Source organism: Macaca fascicularis, chromosome 6 (genome assembly GCF_037993035.2).
Source record: "Macaca fascicularis isolate 582-1 chromosome 6, T2T-MFA8v1.1".
Classification (NCBI taxonomy): domain Eukaryota; kingdom Metazoa; phylum Chordata; class Mammalia; order Primates; family Cercopithecidae; genus Macaca; species Macaca fascicularis.
The window spans coordinates 68,259,854-68,284,233 of record NC_088380.1 but is presented as its reverse complement, the minus strand read 5'-3'; positions in this window follow the sequence as shown (position 1 = coordinate 68,284,233).

The window sequence follows — 24,380 nt, the reverse complement described above, 5'->3', positions numbered from 1 at the left end:
AGGTAACCAGAAACTCAGACTTACAAACTCAGGCCGGCACCCACCCAAGCCATTTTGCCCGGGTTGCACTTGCCAGGAAAGAGACAAAAGTACGCTCCTGATACATCCTTCTTTTATTTGCAAAACTGGAATTTCTTAGGTCACAGTTGATATGTTATGTCACATTTTCACTATTGTTTTATCTTGCCAAAAATATTTCTGTGAACCCACATCTCTACCCAAAATGAGAAAAAGATCCTTGCTTAAGAAGGCCTTGTGATTTGCACCATTTACATGAGTTGTTTTACCCTACACTCATGACATTGATTATGCTCATTTACATTAACTGGCCTCTCCTTTATTAGTAATTTGTAGCCTTATGGCCCAAAGATACTTCCAACTTGAGAATCTGTTTAAGATTAACCAACTTTCGGTTGGTTAGCCTAGACAACTTAACTTGTTCATAACAGTACAGATCGTAAGCTTATGATCCCATTTTTAACAATGGCAAAGTATTTGGCTGCCAAGATCACTGGTACAGAGTTATAATTAATCCAAGAGTATAACATATAAAGTTACAAAATACATTCTGAAGTCAATCCATAAGAGACAGATTTTGCCGGTAATTGCCAAAATGTTCATTACACACACACACACACACACACACACACACACACACTTACCTTGCCTGTATGTGTGTGTTATGTTTTGTTGTTCATCTCATGAAGCATGCTGAGCTCATCTTAAGTGGCCACACTTGTTGAAAATGGTGCGATTATTCTGTGGTTATTTTGCAGAGGACATGGTACTAGAAATTAGACAACTGAAAACTCTTAAGGACACATGCTTCATGGTTCCAATAGTGGCCACACTCCTTCTACTGTGAGACACACAACATGAACATCAGAGAGAGGACCATCCAGGACTAATAAAAGGCAAGACTTGGTTAAGAGAATCTTCTCTTATATTGAGAGATCTGGGTTTCACTCATCAAAAAATCACATTTTCAGCCCTCTGAAGAAAAAAAGATACTAGGTAATAACCAAAAAGACTTCATTAAGAATAAATCCTGTCAGGTTAATCCAATCTGCTTCCACGATAGCATGGGGAGGAAAAAAAGAGGATGTGCAGTTTTGTTAAGCACAGAAGATGACATCAATTCCCTAGGAAAACATAGCCATGCAACTTGGCAGATTCAAACTACGCTGTTTGACATGGGTCAGGCACCTTTATGTCTGGTGAATATGTAACAAGAAGAATGGCTCAAAGATCTTGATGAGAAAGCACAAGACAAATGCCAAAAGCTGTTCATCATCATTGTAGAATTTCAAATTCAATGAACATAGCATTTCTCTGACTCTAAAGTTTCTTTTTTAAGTAGTACTTATCAGACAATTATAAAATAGAAAGAAAAAAATCAGGTCACCTGCTAAAAGTAGGCAATTATAAATAATCAAAAATCCGCTCTCAGGATCCAAATCACAACACAAGAAATTTGTATCATAAATATTTGACAGCTTCCATTGTCTGGTTGTGCTCACTCAGAAAAATAACAGGTACTTGCCTTAGGAAAAGAAAAACCAACACCAGTCTCAAATCTTTTGTCTTTTGAATAACATTTCACACATACAGCAGCTTGCTTCTAAAGATTTCAAAACACTGTGCAAACAATTATGATCTCCATAGTACTGAGTTGCCAAGGGAAAAGAGGCTTTGAGAAAATAAAGACTGTCTGTGCAAGGTGACCTCGCAAGCCAGGGGTGGATATGGATGAAACGCTTAAATCTCAGTCTCTATCCTCCTGTTTCAACTTCCTCACTTAGGGAAAATATGTATATTATTTTCATATTGCTTTCAAATACATGCCCCCAAGAATTGTAAGCTTGAAGTGTAAAGTGTCTTATTTCCAACTAAAATTGTAAAGGCACATAAATAAATATACCGGAATAGTAGAGGGACTGTGGTCTGTTCATTGCTGTGCCCACAGCCTTGCCTGGCATACACTAGATATTCAGTAAATACTCTTTAATCCAATTAAACATCCATCAAAAAAGCTATTTTTCTCATGTACAAGTATGAAATCAAATTAACCCGAATCCATAAATCACACACTTGTTTGTTCAGAACGGGAAGTTTTAAAGTTTCTTTCCCTGAAGAATATTAAAAGATTTTCCCGCAACTACAAAAGGTGTGTCAAGATAGAATAGATTCCTACTTAAGTTCAGAATTCTCCATTAACACTACAGAATGTGGGTCCTGAACGCAAAGAAGTATTGAACTATGAATTCATGTCAGCCTCTCTCAAAGACTCTAAAAAGAAAATTTGGTCAGTGAAATCGGGGCGGAAAATCATTAGGTACTTAAAGTAGGAATGAATCAGAGACTTGATCCCCAAATTTGTTTAGATACCAAAAATTACTTATTAAAATTAAATAATTCAAATGTCACTGAAATAGATCCAGAAGAAGAGAAAACGCAGAATAAAACAGAAGTAAAAGAGACCGACTGAATTTTGCATAAGCAAAAAGAGCACTTCCACCCCAAGCCAAGGAGACAAAAGAACTGATTTCTGGCTAAATTATTATCCTTGACTCTATGCAGAAATACTTTTTAAAAATAGTCATCTGTCTCTTACTCTAGAGATTGAAATATTCAAAATGTACTTGTGCATTTCATCTTTGACCCATTTTTGGTAAGTTTAAAAAGCCAACTATGGAGAATTTGTTTTCATATCTACGTATCAGAGTGAACATATGTAACTACTTCAGGCTCACTTTCATTTGAGGCCCCATGATAGGAGCCAGCTACTCTCACATCTCAAAATGAGTGAAGTACACCACCATACAGGACTAGCAAGGGAAGTGTTTGCGCCCCTTGAACATATACTGGCACTGAGGCTACAGGTTAAAGTGAGGCAGGAGATCAGAAGGAAGATTTTTCTGGAACAGTAGTACAAGCTCTACCTCCTACATCCTCCATAAGGGATGGCTAGGATGCTTGGTCTTCACTTCAAGCCTAGAGACAGGGTCTTCATGGAAACTACTCAGTGAGGGTTATAGAGATCCCCTGGAGCTTGGACACAGTGGACCTAGTTAGGCCTGACACAACTGAGAAGTGGCTGTGGATGAAGTTGCTTACCGGGAAGTTAATGACAAGAGTACTGTATTTGGAAAGTAACTAAATTTCCACCGATGATGGATGAAAGATGCATATTTTATGTGAATCAGATATGGGGAGGGACGAGGGGAGGGAGAAGGCTAGTATGGAGGTTATCTTAGATCCTGATCAAAAGGTCATCCTGAAAGGTGTGGAGCCCTCCATAGAAAGAGGTTGAAGATGAACCGTTAGATTTCCAGGGAAAGAAACCCTAAGCAAACCCTAAGCAACCAGTCAGAGCAGGTACATTCACTCACCTCAACAGAACTGTGGGAGAACTCCCACATAGGGGAAGTCTCCAAAGAACCTAAAAATATTGCCCTGAAAGACAGGTGTCAGCTTTGAACACCAAGTATCAATAACAGTTTGCAGAATTACCAATAAGACATTTCCTGCCCCCTTATCTTTATCCCATCCCCAGCTTTCAACAACAGCTGAAAGTGTAGCTTGTGAGCTGAGAGAGGAGGTCACGGATAGTAGGTGGAGAAATGTAGTATAGTTAGCCAATCCCACCTTCCCCATTGCTAGACTGCAAAGAGGAAATTTGATTATAACACTGGACCAGTGATACTGAACTGAGCAGTCTTTTTTGAATGCTCAAGAGGCCAGACTTTATTAATGAGTGAGCAAATAGGCTACGGAATCTATCTAAAAATTTTATTCAAGGGACAAAACAAAAATTAACCTTACAGAATGCTTATGTAGAGGTTATTGTGAGACAACGTAGTTGATTTTATAATTTTATCTTACATATTTAGTTTTTGGGCCAGGTGTGATGGTGGTTCATGCCTGTAATCCCAGCACTTTAGAAGGCTGAGGCAGGAGGATCACTTGAGACCAGGAATTCAAGACCAGCCTGGACATGAGAGACCCCATCTCTACAAATAATAGGTTAAAAAAATTTAGCCAGGCATAGTGGAGCACACCTGAATCCCAGCTACTTGGAAGGCTCAGGTGGGAGGATCGCATGAGTCCAGGAATTGGAGGTTGCAGTGAGCCATGATCACGCCAGTGCACCTCAGCCTTGGTAACAGAGCAAGAACCTGTCTCGAAAAAATATGTATTTTTCAATGTTAAATTTACATCTAGACATAGAGAGGTATGTGTACCACTAGATGTAGATAAAAAAACAGATCCCATTTTTCTTTTCATTTATTTATATATTTTTAGAAAGACAGAGTCTCGCTCTCTCTGTCACCCAGGCTGGAGTGCAGTGGTATGATTATAGCTCACGGCAGCCTCAAACTCCTGGGCATAAGCAATCCTCCCACCTCAGCCTCCCGAGTAGCTGGGACTACAGGTATGCACCACCATGACTGACTCGTTTTTAAATTTTTATGTAGACAGAGTCTCAATATGTTACCCAGGCTGTGCTCAAACTCCTGGCCACAAGCAATCCTCCAGCCTCAGCCTCCCAAAGAGTTGAGATTACAAGCATGAGCCACTACGCCTGGCTAGATCCCATTTTTCACCCAGATATTTCATTTGTTCACTCAGTTCTATATTCATTCACTTCAAGTTATTGAATGCACAGTATATGCCTGGTACTGTATAAGGTGCTATTCGGATACAAAGATTAAGTAAGTCCTTGTCTTAGTGAGAAGGAGGCATCATACCACACTGGAAATCAATACCAGTTGTGCACTGCCTGTTCTAAGATGCACTGCCTCCAGGGTGATTGCTGGGAACATAGGGAACTTCCACAGACAACCAAAAGAGGGAGCTTCTGTGTCTTTTGCAGCCATTGTTCCTTCCAGGCCAAGGCAGAAGAGTGAATGAGGATATACAGCTACATGATTTATTGCCTGCTCTGATGCCACAAGAATCAGAGGAAGACACAGCAGGTCACAATTTTCAGCAGCCCTCCTAAGTGTGTTGAGCAAAAGTTAACCCTTTAATACACAACTCCAGATCCTTTCCCTTCATGACTTCCTTCTTCATCTAGGCCACAAACCCAGCCAACCCAAGATGGACCTAGTTAGACTATATGCAACACCAGTTCTAAGTACTTTTGACTGTCCTTCTTTTTGGGAGGGGGCAGGAGAAGGGTGGACAGTTTCACTTTTTCACCCAGGCTGGAGTGCAGTGGCATAATCTCAGTTCACTGCAACCTCTGACTCCCAGGCTCCAGTGGTCCTCCCACCACAGCTTCCCCAGTAGCTGGGAACACAGGTGCGCAACACCATGCTCAACTAATTTTTTGTATTTTTGGTAAAGATGGCATTCCACCATGTTGCCCAGGCTGGTCTCAAACTCCTGAGCTCAGGTGATCATCTGCCTCGGCCTCCCAAAGTGCTGGGATTACAGGAGTGAGCCTTCACGCCTGGCCTTACTTTTGACTGTCTTTCACTGTAATTTTTCCCCCCTGAATTATAAAATCCATTACTACAAAGTAGGAGAATCATTTCTAAGTCAGCAGAACGAAGGCACATCCAGCTATGCCCTCTGATCCATGGGAACAAACTGTGTTCTTGTTTACTTCACTATTCTGGTTAAAAGAATGTGAACCACCACATCTGCTTTCTCTCCTTGCTTATTTTTACTCTATATAAATCCTAAAACTGCTGACTTAACCACTATTTCTACTAATTAGCGCTGATACCTTTCCTCCTCTCTTCCAGTACAATAGCTTGTCTTTCTCACGGATATTATCTGCTTAAAAGAAAAAGATATTTGAATCTCAGAATATCTAATCCCCTATTTAACACCTCATTTTTTAACTTTTTTTACACATGGTATTTTCTAGATACAGTTGATGCCTAATTATGCAAGCTAAGATGGTAATAGGATGAAATAATCTTAAAAGTTATTTCTGTCTGATTTAGTGAGCATTGTGCAATCTTTGTTTTGATGTAGCCTCAGCCAATTTATTTTACTAACTCTACTTTTCTTGAACTGATGTTAAAATGTGTTTGCAATCCACAGCACATAATAAATGGGGTGGAAATTTGGAGGTAAGGTGACAGAAGCATATATGGAATTTAACATATCCTGAACTCATCCATAAAGCAAAGGTGGCCGTGTTTGTGTAGCCTATGAGACACTTAAGCTACCTAGCAGAGTGAAGTACAGCTTTCCACAATTGAAGTCTACGCATTATTCATGTACCTGTGCAGCATCCACAGGAATTATCAACCAGGTCATTTATAACTGGTACCAATTGTTCCACAACACCCAGGGTGCAAGAAATATCATATTTCTTTATTTTCTAAATCAAATTCAATTCAATTCATGTTCCAACTAGCCAAGGTTGACAAGAAGAACAAGATCAATGAGATGTCAGAGATAACTTACAAGAAGTAATCATAATCAAAGATGAAATGCTAGGGTTTACATAGTCCAGAAAAGTCCCCAGGTTTATGCGATCCTTGCAAAGATTTCCAGTTTCTAGAATTCGTGTTTGCCACGCAGCCTTCCAGATTCTGCCCTCCAGGAGCTGCATGCTGGTAGAATTAGATCTCCTCAACTTCCTGAACTACCACTCATTTCTACACCATTCTCAGAGAACCTAACTACATGCCTCCAGAAAACAGACCACCGCTCTCCAACCTTCAAACATAAAATTACTAATCAACAAATGCTTGGCCAGGCACAGTGGCTCACGCCTATAATCCCAGCACTTTGAGAGGCCGGGGCAGTTGGATCACCTAAGGTCAGGAGTTCAAGACCAGCCTGGGTAACATGGTGAAACCCTGTCTCTACTGAAAATACAAAACACTAGCCTGGTGTGGTTGTGTACATCTGTAATCCCAGCTACTCTGAAGGCTGAGGGAGGATAATCACTTAAACCCAGTGGGTGGAGTTTGCAGTGAGCCGAGATCACGCCACTGCCCTCCAGCCTGGGCAACAGAGTGAGACTCCATCTCAAAAAAAAAGAAAAAAACAAAATGCTGTTGGAGAATTGAGTCAAATATACTTGTGGGTGTTGCACCTTTGAAATAAGGCTTCTTTCATTTGAAGGAAGGATGAAAAATCAGAGGAAATAAGATCTTAAACATTATTAGTCAGATAACACTAGCTGTTATAGAAATAAACCCCCAATATTAGGGGTCAACACAATAGAAAAAAAAAAATATGGATTTTCCTAGTGGGCATAGTTCCCTGCTCTACCTAGGCTGACAGAAGCTGAACCATTTTCAACTTATGCTTCCAAGGTTGTTCTGGGCATTGACATCCAGCAAACAAAAGGGGTAAGACAACACAGAGAAGGCAAGCTGCTTCTTACCCACCTTGACTCAACAGTGGCATCCATTAGGTTTTCTCATATTCTAGTGGCAGATTTTAGCCTCATGGCCTCACTTAAGTGCAAGATTACTGATAAATTCAACACTCATGAAACTGAAGTACATATTTTGATTAATAATTGGCCATCTCTCCTACTAAATCATACGTAATCCAAAATTAAAATTGATTTGCTCAGATGCTCTCCTTATTTGTTAATGAGACTCTCTAAAGGGCCAATAGTTGAGAAGAGTTGACTCTCCTTGTATGTCAAGTGCAGAATGAACAAGTGACAAGTCAGAAATTAATAGAATGATAAAGCTGTGAAAGACATACATAGAGATTGCTTGACTCACTTCCTTAATTTACAACCAAACAAAATGGAGCCCAAAGGGGTTAAGTTACTTTCTCTAAATCACAGAACTAGTTACTGACGGGGGAGGGGGAAAGAACTCAGATCCCTTGAGCCTTTGTCAGGTGCTTTTTCCACTAAAATTTAATGTTACCAGTTTTTGTTTTTAGCAAAAGACACAGATCTAACTCTTTCCAGTTAGAATTTTAAGACTCCAAATTGTGTCTTGGGAGATGTAAGGAGACAAATTTTCTTCTACTCTCTTATGTTTAGTGACTGGGGCCTGCAAATTTAACTGACAAAGGTCAGATTAACAGGAAAAAGGCATAAACATTTTATTCATATTTTTAATGTAACATGCACAGGGACTTCACAGAAAAGTGAAAACCCAAAGAAGCAATTCAACATGAAGGCTCATATACCATTTTAACAAAGGGCAATAAATTGTAGAGACTAGATGAAGAAAAGGGGGTTTGGATTTCTAGGGTCAATAAATTAAGGGAAAGTGACCACCAAATATATATGGGAAATTAATGGAAGACAACGATTATTTTCGTAAGGTCTGTTTATGCAGACTCTTCTCAAGGCCAGCTCTCTGTCTCCAGTATTAAGGGTTGCTCTTCTCATCCTGATACAAGAGATGGGGTGAATTTATGCCCTTATTTTAGGCAAAAAGTGGGAGGAGGGCAGAGAGCTCTTCTTGCAACTACTGTTTCTCAAGTGTCTCCAGCTCAGAATAACTAATATGTCGAAGTGGCATACTTTGAGGTGGCATATCCTGACCTCCTTCAGAAGAAGGAAAGATGGAAAAGAGGAGAATTTTCACATTCTTACCAAATTATACCTAAAAGCACTTATTGGACTCTGTATTACCTATGATTAGGGTATAATGTCACATCCCCAATGCCACTAATTATCAGCAAGAACTTACAAGTGAATACCTTTAAATGGTTAGTATGTTCCCAGCTTGAAGCACATGAAATTTGTCAAGCAATCTGTTTCCTTTTTGGTGGCATTCATACCAAAAATGGTATAAATTACTGCCAACAGGAACTGTACTTAAAGAATCACTGATGATTTGTGGGAAATTTTTGAATTTCTATTTAGGTAGAACTCTGCTTCAGTATTGAATCATGTCTTTTCTGAGTGGCTTTCATTGTATTTGGAGCAGTATGCCTGGTTCTCCAAGTTCATTGGCTCTTGTTATTTATTCTTCGCCTGAAGTCATCATCTCAGTTTCTGACATTAAAATCTGTTACTATGGAAACAATTTTGGTTGTGTCAAGAGACTGACGGATAATAACTCCATGGTAGCCTAAGTAGCAGGAACAGATAAAAATCTCAGTAACAAAGATACTATTTTTGTACTGGAGTTGCTAGTAAAATGTGTTGGAGAAAGGGGAGATAGGAATGAGAGGAAATAAAATGTCACTTGAATGTGTCTGGTTCCTTGAAGAAAACTCTTGTTAATCTTAGTTGGAAAAGAAGTGTGCTATGGGTTCATGATTCTTCCAGAGTGCTCCAGAAATTGCTAGAGTGAAGTACAATTTTACAGAATTTATCCAACTGTCTGAGCCTCTTGGCCTGTGTTGGTAAAAAGCAACTGTAGCTTTTTCTGTGAACCTTCTCTTTATAGGAAGAGATGCCAAGATAGGCAAGAGGGCCAGGGAGACTCACAAAAAAATGCAGCAAAATAGAATGTCAAATGAAATGTTCCCGTTGATTGTGCATTTCTGAAAAGGCCACACGGTAGAAAGCAATAGGTGCTTTGGGTATCCCATCTTCTAAAGAGAGCCACCAAGGAACCACCAGCCGTAACCCTGTAGCAATCACTAACAAATGCTGCTACCATCACTTTCTATCCCGCCAGACTATGTCAGTAGTTCTCAAACCTGACATAGAATAACATTAGAAGAAGCTGGAGAGCTTTTCAAAAATACCCATGTCTGAGCCCAACTAATCAAATAGAATTGATGTGATTGAACACAGACCCTGGTATTTTTTTAAAGGCTCCCTAGATTATTCTAGTCACTCAAACAATGTGGAGGCCCACTGGTTCACAAGAACAGAAGGCTTAGGATCTTCGGAGTTATACAATGCTGGCTATGATAAGTGCTCTGACTTCTCTCTTTTCTTGGGCCAAGTGAAGGAACTCTGTATTGAAGATGCGTCTGACTATGTCCAACAAAGGAAACACTCATGTACCCCACAGAGATACATTGCTAGCACTTGAATGCCAGTCACACAGCAGTCATGGACAGGCAGTCATTGACCACAACAGAGGAATAAAGTCAGAAGATTTTGGCTCTTTTCCAAGATCTCTCTCATCTGCTTCAACACAGGAGCTAAAAGCAGAAAAGGAAGGAAGAGAGAACAGACTGTAGCCACTCCCCCTTTATACAAATACCTCAAGCTGGGGCCTTGCTTGCTGTGGGGTCAGCGATGTGGTCAGCACTAAACTGGAAGTGAGATTGAAGTTTCAACATAAACCAGGTAAAACTAGACCTTTCCATATCTGAAAATAATAGAAGACTTAAAGGACCTAAGATGTTCTTAAATGATACAGAAAGAAAGGCAACCCTGCCGGGCAGACCCCAGCACTCTGGGAGGCCAAAGTGGATCACCTGAGGGCAGGAGTTCGAGACCAGCCTAGCCAACATGGTGAAACCCTGTCTCTACTAACAATACAAAAATTAGCCAGGCATGGTCGTGCATGCCTGTAGTCTCAGCTACTTGGAAAGCTGAAGCACAAGAATCACTTGAACCTGGGAGGCAGAGGTTGCAGTGAGCCGAGATTGTGCCACTACACTCCAGCCTGGGCAACAGAGCAAGACTCTGCCTAAAAACAAACAAACACACAAAAAAGCAAAACAAACAAATACAAAAGGCAACCTAAACGAGCATGTTGAAGGAAGTCGTAGGAGAAAAACAAACCACTTCATATTTGAATCCCACTGAGTTGAGATGTTCAAGAAATCACTGTGGCCAGACGCAGTGTCTCATGCCTGTAATCCCAGCACTTTGGGAGGCTGAGGCAGGCAAATCACTTGAGTTCAGGAGTTTAAGACCAGCCTGGCCAACATGGTGAAACCCCAACTCTCCTAAAAAAAAAAAAAATACAAAAATTAGCCAGGCGTGGTGGTGGGCACCTGTAATCCCAGCTACTCGGGAGGCTGAGGCAGGAGAATCGCTTGAACCCAGGAGGTGGAGGTTTCAGTGAACCGAGATCATGTCACTGCACTCCAGCCTGGGTGACAAGAGCAAGACTCCATCTGAATTTTAAAAAGAAAGAAAGAAAGAAAGAAATCACTTGCACTTGGTAGCTAGACCTCCTGCGTGGATTAATTACATCATGATTTGAGGACATGAGAAAGGAATGAATTACTTAAACTCTCACTGTCCCTTTTTCAGTGATCCTATCATAGGTAAGATACCAGATAATTCAAAAGAGAAAAAAATGTTAAGTTATAAGATGACAAGTTCTGAGTATAGAATGGTTCTATAGGATGGGTGGCAATGGATGTATTAATTTGATGGGACAAATCATTACACAATGTACACATGTGTCAAATCATCATGCCGTATACCTTGCCCTTCAATCTTTATTTGTGAAATGTTTTTTAAATTTTTTGGAAAGGAAAAAGAAGGAAATTTCGAAAGGCAAAATATTCTCCTTCATTTTCTAGAGCTACTCAAAAAGAAAAGCTGCTCCATTTGCAGCTGGATAGGATGGGATCCAGAAAGCTAAGATGGTCCCCCTGACGTCATTTTATCCTTTTTTCTGAAATGTTCTGATCAGAAGCAGCATCTGGAAGTCGCCCGGTCCCTGAACACTTAACTGCTAGAACTGCTAGAGTGATGGAGTCACAGTCACCAGAGTGATGTTAGACCTTCTCAGCCTCTGAAACCTGAAAGTAGTGGAGAACTTAAAGCAGGGATCTCCAATCTCCGGGCCACAGCCATGGCCCATTAGGAACCAGGTTACAAAGTAGGAAGTGAGCAGTGGGCCAGTGAGCATTACTGCGTGAGCTCTGCCTCCTGTCAGATGAACAGTGGCATTCGATTCTCATAGGGGCACGAATCTTATTGTGAGCTATACGTGGGAGGGATCTAGGTTGCATTCTCCTTATGAGAATCTATTGCCTGATGATTTGAGATGGAACAGTTTCATCATAAAACCATACCCCACCCAGGTCTGTGGAAAAACTGTCTTCCACAAAACTGGTCCTTGGGGCCAAAAAGGCTGGGGACCACTGGCTTAAAGTCCACTTGGAGTGCACCACTCCATGGCTGCGGATTGTTGGGGCTTCCTGTTATCCAATCTTGCTTTCCTGTCATCATATGTGACTTTCTTTCTGACTCATCTTCTGCTCATGCCTTAACCATGGATGAGAGATGAAGGCAAAGTCATGGAGACCTTCACTCAGCTACAAAGACTAGGCCACCACACAGCTCCCTCAATAAAGAGGAATGGCTCTAAGTAGTTAATTGAGCTGTCCCGAGAAGGCCATTTTGGCAAGTACATAGTTGATGGCTTAATTGATGGCAGAAATATACTTTTTTTGCACAATACATCAGACAACAAAAGAAGAGGAAAAGAAAAATCTCTCGGCACAATCAAATCTAAAGCACCAGATGTTGACTGAGAGGTGCCCCATCAGCCTGCCAATGTATTCTTTTCAATCAACTAACATAGAATTTTTTTAATAATCACTAACAAATGAAAGTACAAAAGGGTGGACATCATCTCTAGAAGGCTCAAAATGAACCACATATTTTGCTTAAGACTGATCCTATTCTACTAATATAGTATGTGCTAAATCTATATATTAATATTTGGTATATGGATAAATGGGTGTGTGAATGAATTGAAGAACGAGCAAATGAACAAAGAACACATATGTTCAAGACAGGGCAAGCCTAGAGCAATGCTGTGTTGGGGTTGGGGTCCAGAGAAAGTAAAAAAAAAGTAGAGAGACGTTATAGGAGGTATAGATCTAAAAACAAAATTTGCATCGAATTTTGCTAGAACCATCCTATTAAAAACTATTTAAGTACATATGTCATCCCTTCATAATGAATACATTTCTACAGTCTCTTTGCTTGATACTTCAAAGTTTAAAAAGTTCTTAAAAGGTGACCTAGCCTTGGTCTTCCCATTTAAAACTCTCAGGCATTTTTTTCTCAATTCACAGCTGGCAAATTGCAGAATTTCAACATTGGAACCAGACATGAACAACTTCATGCATAATGAAACTTCAACTAAGCAAGTTCTCTGAACTCAAAGATTTCTCGCAAATTAGGCATGTCCTAGGAATCCACTCTTGATAAAGCTAATGCTGAGTTGCCTTAGACAGTCAAGCCTGTGCATTTGAGGGTTTTGACAAGGCTGAGTGCTGAATTTGTGATTTTAAATGTAAGTTCTGGTTATTTTAAGCTATTCCTGTCTCTTTGGTGGCACAGTAATGAAAGAAACTCAGAGAGTTTCTTTATTCTCTCATTAGTGTTTCTAGCAAAAAAAAAAAAAATACTCATTATATTTGTGGAAATTTTCCATTACCTAATAAATACACTCTTTCCATAAAAATGATCAGTTTAATGAAAGTATTCATCAGTATATACAGACTAGAAACCAACTACCCAGCTTAAATCCTCATTAACCAAAAATTACTTAGGTTTTCCCACTTCCCGTGAAATCAGCATACAATTCATCTGTTGATGGATATGCAACAACAAACCATTAACAACAAACTCTTGAATCTCTATGATCCCTGACCGCATGTCTCTAGGGAGTAGGGACCTATCTGGAAGACAAGAATTCCCCCAAAAGCCAAGATCTTAAAATATGTACTCCACTGGTCTGAAATGTGACATTCGAACCATTCCTTTGGTTAAAGTAAGTGTTTTGGAATCAGATAAAGTTGGAATCTACACTGTTGGGAAAAATGTATACCCCCAACACTCATATGGAGGGATCTCCCCAGAATGACATACCCCATACTCTCATTCACTCCTCCCAGTGGAAGAGTTGGGAAGAAGGAACTGGCCTCATCATACTCTCCCATCCCTCTCTTCCTGTATTTCAGGAACAAATCCTCTAAAAGACAGAAACAGACCACTTATGAAATGTTGTTATATTTTTTACATTATTTAGGTAAATTTTTATTGGAATATAACACACATACAGAAAAGTACACAAGTCTACAGTTCAATAAATTTTATTATTTATTATTTTAGAGACAGGGTCTCACTCTGCCACCTGGGCTAGAGCGTAGTGGCATGATCTCGGCTCACTGCAGCGTCAACCTCCCAGGCTGATCCTCCCATGTAGCTGGGACTACAGGTGTGCACCACCACTTCCAGCTTTTTTTTTTTTTTTTTTTACGTTTTGTGAACACAGAGTCTCACTGTGTTGGCCAGGCTGGTCTCAAACACCTGGTCTCAAGTCATCCTCCTGTCTCAGCCTTCCAAATTGCTGGGATTACTGGTGTGAGCCATTGCACCTGGCCTAATGAATTTGTATGGAGTAAACTTACTCATGAAACCACCATCAGGTCAAGAAATGAAATAATAATACCAACATCCCAGAAGAGTTCCTTGTGTCCTCTTCTCAGTCATTCTCCAAAGGTGGCTTTGAACACCAGAGATGAGTTTTGCCTGTTTTTGAGATGAAATATAAATGAAATCCTAGAGTATTTCACTCCTTTTGTGTCCAGCTACTTGTGCTCCACATTATGTCTGTGAGAAGATCCATGTTGTTGCTGTGGTTTTAGTTTGCTCAGTCTCTGCTGTGTAATATTCCATTGTGTAAATATACCACAACTTATCCATCAGACTGTTAAGACAGATTTGAGATATTTTGAGTTTGGGGCTACAACAAATAATGCTACTGTGAACATGCATGTGCATGTTTTTGGTGCACACATACACAAATTTCCATTGGCCAATTTACCTGATTGCATTTTGATTCCTGATAAAGATGAATCAATGGAGTTCCCTGCCAGAGGTCTATTTGTTCAGCTCTTATCCATTGAATGACACACTACAGCATCTTCAGTTCCTGTTGACTGGTTCCAGAGTAGAATGAGGAAACATTACTACCCACAAGAACTCGATCATCACTGTGTTCAGCTGGAGAAAGAATTACATGGCCAGCCCAGTGGGCTCATTACACTCAGATGGGATTTTGTAGAAGAGAACAACACCTGCCATGAATAGAAATGAGCCGTGTGATGAGGCTAGATTTGATGGAAGGAACCAGACTTTTCTAGGGAATGCCTTGAGCATGAAAGCTTGGGTTGCACCTGCTATCTTCCCAGCCTAAGGACCAGTGTGAGAGACCATCAGCTTATACAAGACAGAGACACCGGCCACACTCTGCTGTGTGTGGTTTGGGTTGTGTTGTTTTACTGCCTCTCTGCTCCATCAAGCCAGTGGGGAAGAGGAAAGCTACCTCAAATGGTGTCGAGAGCCCAGCAGAGGCTCACTGTGTGAGGGCTGCATGCTAAGTGATAGAGAGGCCCACTTATTTCACAGGCCCTTAGGCAGGACTGACCCACTTGACTGTGGGAGCATTGCTGACTCAGCTCCTGTTACAAACATCAAACTCAACTTGTATCTGGCCATGAAAGTATTATTCCGTAAATAAAATTAATGATTTTGAGATACTCATGGAAATATATTATTGATATGATTATTAGTAATGAATATCAAAGTTAAAAAAAGAATTTCCATTTATGGATAAGCTAAGAGAATGCATGCGCACACATGCACTCACACATACACATACACAACAGCACCTCCCCCACCACACATGGGGCCCAGTACCCTCTCACAAGATGAGAAACTAGTCCTGATTCCTGGGTCTAGCACAGAAGAGGCCTAAACTCTAGATTATTTCATTCAGTGAAGATTTATTCTAAAATAATTATTGAGCACATAATGTATGCCAAGAAATTCTGAGATTTCCAGCAACAGAAAAGCACTTCCTCCAGTTAGAGTTCTACACTCTGAGTGGCCATTTACATGGAAACTCACTTCTCAGAGAGTGTCCTGTAGAACACTTACCCTCAAGAAACTGCTGCAAAAGGCTTCTGTGGTCAAGTAAGCTGTGAAATATCTACCTATCATATCCCTTCTTGGAGATTCACAATGAGTAATAATGTATTGAAGGCTCTGAGAAGTTCTGCAATAAGTAAGCTTGTTTAATTTTTCTTAACCTAACATTTGCCAAACCTGTTTAATCTTAGAATCCTTTGTCATCTAACACTGTATTCCTGGACCACAGTTTGGGAAAGGATGTTAAAAGGCATTCGTTAAAGAGACCAGGTTAGCTCATCCAAATGTCTTGATTTGAACCAACTTTGATACAACCAAATGCACAAAAGAGGGCCCTGGCTGGGCAGTTGTCTCCAAGGACTCACTGAGCAGCTTCTGCCCTGTTCATGAATAAGCAAGACACTTTATATTCTATAAAGCTCAGTTTCCTTGTCTGTAAAATGTAGACTACAATTAATGTACTTACTTTGAAGAGTCATTGCATTAGACAGAATATATGTTAAGTCCTTAGATGTGTAATAAAAGCTATCCATTATTATTATTATCCATTATTATTACTAAATCTGCATAAGCCATAGTCTCCCTTCATGAGAACTAATTCGAATAAAGATCTACCATAACGATATATGTACCTTTTTACCACTCACATTAAGGACCACAATCATTATGCCTACTAGCAAATGAGGGTGATCTTGGCACACACAGAACCAGCTTCTTAGAAAGGATCACTTCTTTTCAGCAAGGCCCTCCTCACTTTCTAGAGGGGCACTGTTCAACAAAACTATGCAATGATGAAAATGTGGCTAGTGCTTTGGATCAGGCGCTTCTAGACATTTTTCATTGTCATCATGCCTTTTTTCTCTTCTTCCCAAATATGGGTCCTCCACAGTTCAGGTAAAGCCCTGATTTTCTCCAATATTTTGGCCTGTCAGTTTGCAAGGGCTGTTTATAACTAGGGTTGATGTTGAGCTTTGGTAGAGGAGGAGCTGTCTTTTCAGTTCATCTGGAGAGTTCTGGAGCAGGTTCTCATGCAGGTAAAACCCTTGCACAGGCATAATGCCCTCATTTTCTCACCATTATTAACTTCTTCAGATTATGTCCCTGAAGGCAACTATTAAAATGCAAATATGTTATGGATGAGATGATATACTAAGACATTATCAGTGAAGAATGCGTCTGTTCCACTCAATTCATCAACTCCATGGCAGAGAACCAGCCATAATGGAATGAGACAGAAGACAGATACGTTCTGATAGAAACAAATTATCAAGAGCATGGACAACTTGTCACACAAAAGGCTAATGCAGTAGAATGGCTATTTGGGAGACAAAATACTGAAAGGGAAGAATACAAAGTTCTAGTGACAATTTTTGAACCACTTCAAAACTATCCCCATATGACTTCATTTATTTTTGCTTTATCCTTTCCACTAAATAGTCCTTGACTGTGTAAATCTCTAAATTCTATTTATCTTTCAGTCTATCATCCCAGCCCCTAGTGTAGGACATTATTTTCTGCCAAACACGCTACCTCGCAGGGCTATAAAGTCACGACATGCCCAGAGGGCTTTGGGGTTTTAATACATGGTCTGTGTCAGGCGAGACCATAAACTTCAGCTGAAGAGGATAGTTTCAAGTTTCTCAAAATAGAGTACAGTTCCACCAAAGTTTCAAATCTGAAAGATAAAATCACTTATCTTTCTAAGCAATACTTTTTAAAAAATACATTGCTCAGGTTTATTTAAAGAATGATTATAGGGTTATTAGTAAGATATCTTTGGAGTTAAATGTTTCTGTATCAAGCTTTATGGTAATTCCAACCCAACAATGCCAAGATACTGATGCAGTTAGCTCACTCTTACATTTCTTTGTATAAAATGTAAGCAAAGGCTCTTGGGAAAAGAAGACACGAAGGTAGAAGATGGTGGGAGATGGGAGACAGGTGAGAGAGAGATGCATACATACATATCCATGACACATATATATCCACGTATGTATCAGAGCAATACATCTTCAGTTCAAGACTTTTAACATAGGCTTTACCTCAATATAAATATAAAAGATACAGAATATGTAGAATGAAGTTTCCTCCCACATCACAGAAAACAATCTCATCCTTGGCTTTTTGAAAACATAAGTCATTTAAAACTCATTTTCCTTTACCAAGTGCTACCTTCAGGAAACTTACATCCCTGAAGCCGAAGCTGGAGGAAACAGACAGAAAATAGCACATACAGAATTCAGGCAAAGTAGCACATAGAGAATTCCCTGACAGGCTGAATATGAACTAATCAAGGAAGCCTTGAGGGTTCCTTTCAGGAGAATTTTTAGAACAGGATAAATTCCTTTGGAACTATCTAGTGAATCTCCTTGGGAGTCAACAGATGAGCCAAAAGAAATCTTTCTCAACCCTCTTCCATGTGTATTGTCACTGGGTTGGAAAGAGCACTTACATGGCAGTCAACTTTAAGTGGTGGCTGCATCTCAAGCCTGCCAGTCTGCCAGCACTGTGCTTGGTCCTGTTCCTTTTCCCTGTGCAGATCTATTACAGACAAGTTCCCAGGACGCAGAGTAAATCTAGAAAGCTTGGTCTCCCCTCAACCTGCACTAGAATGAATCACTTTAATATACACTAAAGAGCTGAACATTTTTACAAAGAAATGTATGCTAATCAATAGGGCTTTAGAAAGTCTCTGTTCCTCAATTTTGTTTGACTATCAAGGGAAATTTGTTTGTAGCCTAAAAATGTACTAAGAAGACAGACTAATAATGTAGAAGCTAAGCTCTGCCTGAACCAAAGTCATTGCCAAAGGATGTTATCTCAAAGCAATTTTCCCCTGGGGTTCTGTCTTCTGATTCCACATAATGAGGTGCCAAAGAATGGGGCAGTCAGAGAACTGATGCAGTCCACAGAGATGCTTATAAATAGATAAGGTTTGGGACTCCGATCGCATGGCCTTTGTTCCTTCTGCCTCTCTTGTTCCTATTCAGCACTATCTCGGGGGCCGGGTGGGTGGGGGCGGCATTTGCATCTGCAAGAGCAGCTGGGAGGGAGTTCTCCTGTCATCCTGAGTTGATAGGCATGGCGAAGGGATGGCCTGACCAGAAACATCTTCACCTGACTCCAACCACCAACAAGATGGAAACCCTCTCTTTTGAGCACCTGATTGAGGTGAATCCTAGAAGCCCTCCTCTTGAAAGCAGGAAGAATAGAGCATTGTGTTTAATGTTACTAGATGATGTTGACAAATAGCACGGCCACATAAAGCAAATTATTTTGTCTCAATACCTAAAAGCATTCCTCCAGAGAAAGATAAAGATTGATTGGGGAGCAGAACAGGGAACTTAAGGCCACAAAAGTCCCAAAGCTAACACAGTTCACCTCAGGGCATCCTGGCATCATCCCTTGGGAATGACGATACAAAATAAGCCACTTTTGAGCCTCCATGATAGCCACTGTCTTTTGGTGGCCTCCTGTTAGGCATTTGGCTGCACAGGGAGGGCAATAAACTAACAAGCCTTCATTATGTCAATGTTATGCCATGAAGTAGAAGATGGCAGGAGATGGAAGATAAGTGAGAGTGAGATGCATGCATATATACTCACGGATGCATCAGAGCAATTTATCTTGAGATTCATATACACAAGCTGATCTTCAAAGTTCTTACCAACACTGCTATCTATCCAGAGGGAAATACTGTTAGAAAAGGTGAGGTCTATGCTACCTCTAGAGGCTATCCATGATAAGAATTGTTTCTCTTAGCAGAAGCCAAGAATTTCTATTCTCATTTTTAAGAGTAATGCTTTTTCCTGAGCTGAAAGGATGCCTCTAGCTCTCATCTTTAATAGTCTATGTTCTTACCCTTTGTGTGATTATCTAGCCTACTAATGACTTTCTCTAATCTTTTGACAGTATTGTCTGTCTTTTCAAACTTTGGCATCTTCCAAGATTAGTACGAGGGACTTTGACATACCTAAGCACACCTAAAACCCTCACACACTCTGCTGCTCTCTCCTTCCTCTTCCTTCATAAGTTGGATCCTTCCTCTCCCCAATTCTCTGAGTCACTCCTTTAGTTTTGTTTCCAGTAGTTTTCTCAAATACTTCTCTACTTAGAAGATGGGCAATTAGCACATATGAATGACTCCCATAAACAAAATGTGCATAACTTTTCCTGATTCCAGCTACTCCATTATGCATCTGCCACTATGTCTGGACTTCATGACACCTGAAACACCGCCATCATAGACACTGCTGCAGCATCCATGGGCTCTTTCTTCCTCATGATGACACGAAGTTCCACTTCAGACATCAAGGCGGCCAGTTCCAGTACATTGCCCATCACTGTCTTCCTTGGTCTCAATAGCACTACCCAATAGAAATATGATGTAAGCCCCATCTGTAAGTTTAAATTTTCTAGTAGTCACATTTAAAAAGTAAAAAGAAATGGATGAGAGTAACTTTAATAACATCTTCTCAAAGTCAATATACTCAAACATCAACATGTAATCAAGACAAAAAAATTACTAATGAAATATTTTACCTTCTTTTTTTCTACTACGTCTTTGGAATCCAGTGTATATTATACACTGCTAGCACATCTCAATTTGAATGCTTATATTTTCATTGGAAGTCCTTGGGTGGTATCTAGGTTTCATAAACTTTACAATCGAAAAGTAAATTCCAACACACAAGTTGTTCTAAAAATGCTTAAACGTTTTCCAATAACCAAATCAGTATCCATTTTAAAATTTAAATGAATTAAAATTTAAAATTCAGTTCTACTTGTAGCATCCTCCTGAGAGGCTGCTCCTTCTCCTATGCCCCAGGTAACTTCAGAATCAAATGGAGATATTACACTGTTCTTGCTCATCAATGATATTTCCAACTGTGTTTATAACATGCCCTCCTTCTTTGAAGTGCCATCTTCTCCTGCTCATCATTGCCTACTGACCTCTAGTTCTTCCCCTTCATTTGCCAGACTCTGGCATCTGGTTTCCTCTCTTCCTCTCTACCCCAAGTCCTTCCACTCTTCTATTATAGATGACCTCAGTGCTCTGTGTCACAGCCAACACCTGGCCTCAGACTTTCCTGACCCCTGAATTTCAATGACCTTTAATTCCTTTCATTTCAGCTACCCACACCCACAACTGCCTTCTAGAATTTGTCATAATCCCAAAACACTCCAAGCCTCATATCAAATCTTCAGCCCACTCCATGTCCATGCTCCCTAAAATGTCCTGGATTTTACAGATGCTTGTCCCTGGAGACTTCTTTTTCTTTCCAGTCCATTGACCTAACTCCTGCCCTTACAGCACAGCAGAAGGGTGAGGAAAAAAGTTCTTGTAACCAAACTCCCTGGGGTTGCATCTAAGCTCTGCCACTTACTAGCTACGTGGCTTGGAACAAGTTATTTAACCTCTCTGCATCTCACTTCCCCCTGTCTAAAATGAAGATAGCAACCCTATCAGATAGCTTCTGTGAGAAATCAAATATAAAGTTTTTATTATCATGCAGTCATTATATAAATTTATTAAATAAATGTTTCTACCCAGCCAGGGTAAAACAATACTCCCCCTAGCAAATCAATTGTCCTTTTTCTTTGTCCTTCTACCCCATCCGCTTGGCAAAACCACAACCCTGATCAATGCTGCTCTCTATCTCCTTGTTATCTACACCCAAGCAACTAAGCCCTACTGGAGAAAATTGCAACATGGTGCAAATTGGCACTACCACAAATGCTGTCACCCATGTCAGCAATACTGGATGAGCAGTTTTCTTGTACCATTCTCCACCCCAACAGGCTTTTCCCCCAATCAGAACTGAAGCCTATGAAGGCCAGGGCAAGCACTAGCAAATCTCCAGTGAGAAATGGTGGGAGAACTGAACACTAGTCAGAAAACAAATGGTTGCTTTTTGGTTTTTGTTTTTGTTTTTTGCTTGAGTTTGAACTGTAGCAACAGTTATGTTATAGAAAAATGTAAATGGCCGTTGCCCGGCCTAACCCATCTAGGGGATAAAGTTTGTCCATTGACGCACAGAACTGGAATTTTGTAGTCACAATAGAGCAGTGTGAAGCAAGAACAAATTAACGAAGATGTGGGGAGGAAGCTGAGGAGAGGAATTTCTTTTGGAAGAAAGAGAGGTTCTTAACGGCCAGACTGGGCAAGCTCAAAAGAGAAGTGTCACTGTCCTTACTTTCAAACATGATATACTAGGCTGAATAACAGCCCTCAAAGACGTCCACATCCTCAAAGGGAATGTGCAGGTGTTATTAAGGATATTGCGGTAGGGAGAATATCCTGGATTATTCTGTGGGCCCCAGATGTCACCCCAATAGAGAGTCAGAGGGAGATTTGACATTGAAGTAGGAGCAGGCACAACAGAAGCAAGAGATTGGAACAATGTAAAGAAGGAGCCATGAACCAGGAACTATCAAGGCAATCTCCAGAACCCAGAAAGGGAGAGGAAACATTTACCCCTAGAGCCTTCAGAAGGAACTAGCCCTGCCAATACCTTGACTTTAGCCGAGTAAAATTGACTTTGGACTTCTGAGCTAATGAACCACAAAACAATAAACTTCTGTTGTTCGAAGGCAAGTCTGTGGTCATGTGTTATGTCAGTAAGAGGAAACTAACACACCCACGTAGTATAGAAAACCTCAAGTGCTGCTGGAGCATTTCCAGGTGACAGATTCCTGTGCCGTGCATGAGGGAACATGTGTGGGTTTAGCCACTGGGGCTCAGCCCTGGTGCCGAGGTGTGCCTCTAGAGGCCGCCTGAGGACAGCCACTCATCGGCTGGGCCTGAGTGAACGTGACTCTGGCAGAAGGTGCTTTCTTCCAGGAAGTGGCTGTTCAGAGGGAAAAGCAAGCAGAATCTGTCAGAGAAACGGACACTTTCAATGCCCCCAGAATGAATGGACTGTTGGCGTATCTCTCACAGTAGGGACCCCACGGGACAAAATCAAATGGTGTATGTTAGAAAAAAAAACCTTTAGATAGATCCTAAAGGAAAGAGACAATAGACGGTGTTGGCCTGACACACAGTTTAAAAAAGAAAAAAAAAAAAAAAAAAGATCAGACGCAAAGAAAGAAGCGGGTTAAAATGTTAAAATTCAGCTAGGCCCGCTTCACAGGGAGGGCAGAGAGGAAAATGCAGCCCTTCAGCCCCTCTGCTGCTGCACAGACAGGCGAAGGGCAGTGTTTCTGCTGCCTGAAGGCATGCCAGGCCCTGGAGGCTGGAAAGAATCAGAAGCTAAGTAAAGGGAAATTTGGAGGTCAGTGGGGTGTTCACTAAACCCCTGAGGCACAAGTTTGGGGAGCACCAGGCTCACCTTCAGTTCAGGAATGTCAAGGTGATTCTCCAGCTGAAATAACCCCGGGCGCAAAGCAGCTCAATGGTCCAAGGAATTGCAAAGCCAGAGCGAGTGGAGTGGTGGTGGGGTCTGCTTTTCTCCTTCCATTTCTCTGGGCACAGGGGCAACCTCTGAGAATGCCTTGGGATCTTGAGGATAAAGACACTCAGAAAAGCTAGGATAGTGGATATTACAAGGAAATCATTCACTTCCGCGCTTGATTAATAACTTACTCGCAAAATATACCTCACTTCCAAGCACAGCACAGCCACGTTTTTTTGCCCACCTCCACTGAGCAATTGCTCTTATAATTGCAGGAAACATACTTCTATAAATTAATTACAGGTTTTCAACCACAAGCTACAAGAAGGGGAAAAGAGCAATTTATACTGAGAATTAGAAAAGAGTGCTATCTGACCGGAAAGAAAGCTGATTTCTCAACCAGAACCTTAAGGTTCCTTGAGGGAGGACAGATCTTCAATGAATTTAACCCCCTCCACACACCAGATTTTCTCCTGATGGTCTTTCCAGTGGTTGTACGGCCCATCAGTCTGAGCCTTCCTTGGTTATAGCCGTGGCCTCCCTTTTGCAGGTTCACAGGGCAGGAGGCATCTTCTCTTGCATCTAGAACAGTCTCTATATGTGCACTGCTCTACCATAATTATTTAATATTATTAATATTAATTAATATTAAGTAATATTATCATAATTACTTAATAACAGAAAGAGAAGCACTAAGCCATAACAGATTTGTAGTTATTAGTCCAGAGTTACCATCTTCTAGGAAATCAAATTCAAGGAACACCTAATTACAGACAACTCAGATCAGAGTTGAAGCCTCTTAGCAAAAGCTTCATCAACCCAGTCCTTGATGGGCCAGCAGGTGATGGAAATCGGGGAAATGGAGTCTGGTCCAAAGAATCTTTAAATGTCCTGTATTTGTTTTATTCATTGCGTAAGTCACATGCCAGGGAACATTATCCTGTTGTTATTTAAAAACTTTAAGTTCAGGTCCTTGTCCCACACATCCCACCCTCCAGGGGTCAGCATTGCTAATGTCACTACCAGCTCTAAACATACGTTCCTTGGAGACTCTCTGCCTCTCATGGGCCTCCGTCTCAAGTTGTTCTCTTGGAATGACTCATGGAATTAATCATTTTCCCTTGAATTTCTCTAGCAACTTTGCCACCACCACCCAAAACAAAATGAAAAACACTACTCTCCCAAGTCATTAGCAGCCTAAGGAATCAGAAGGGTTT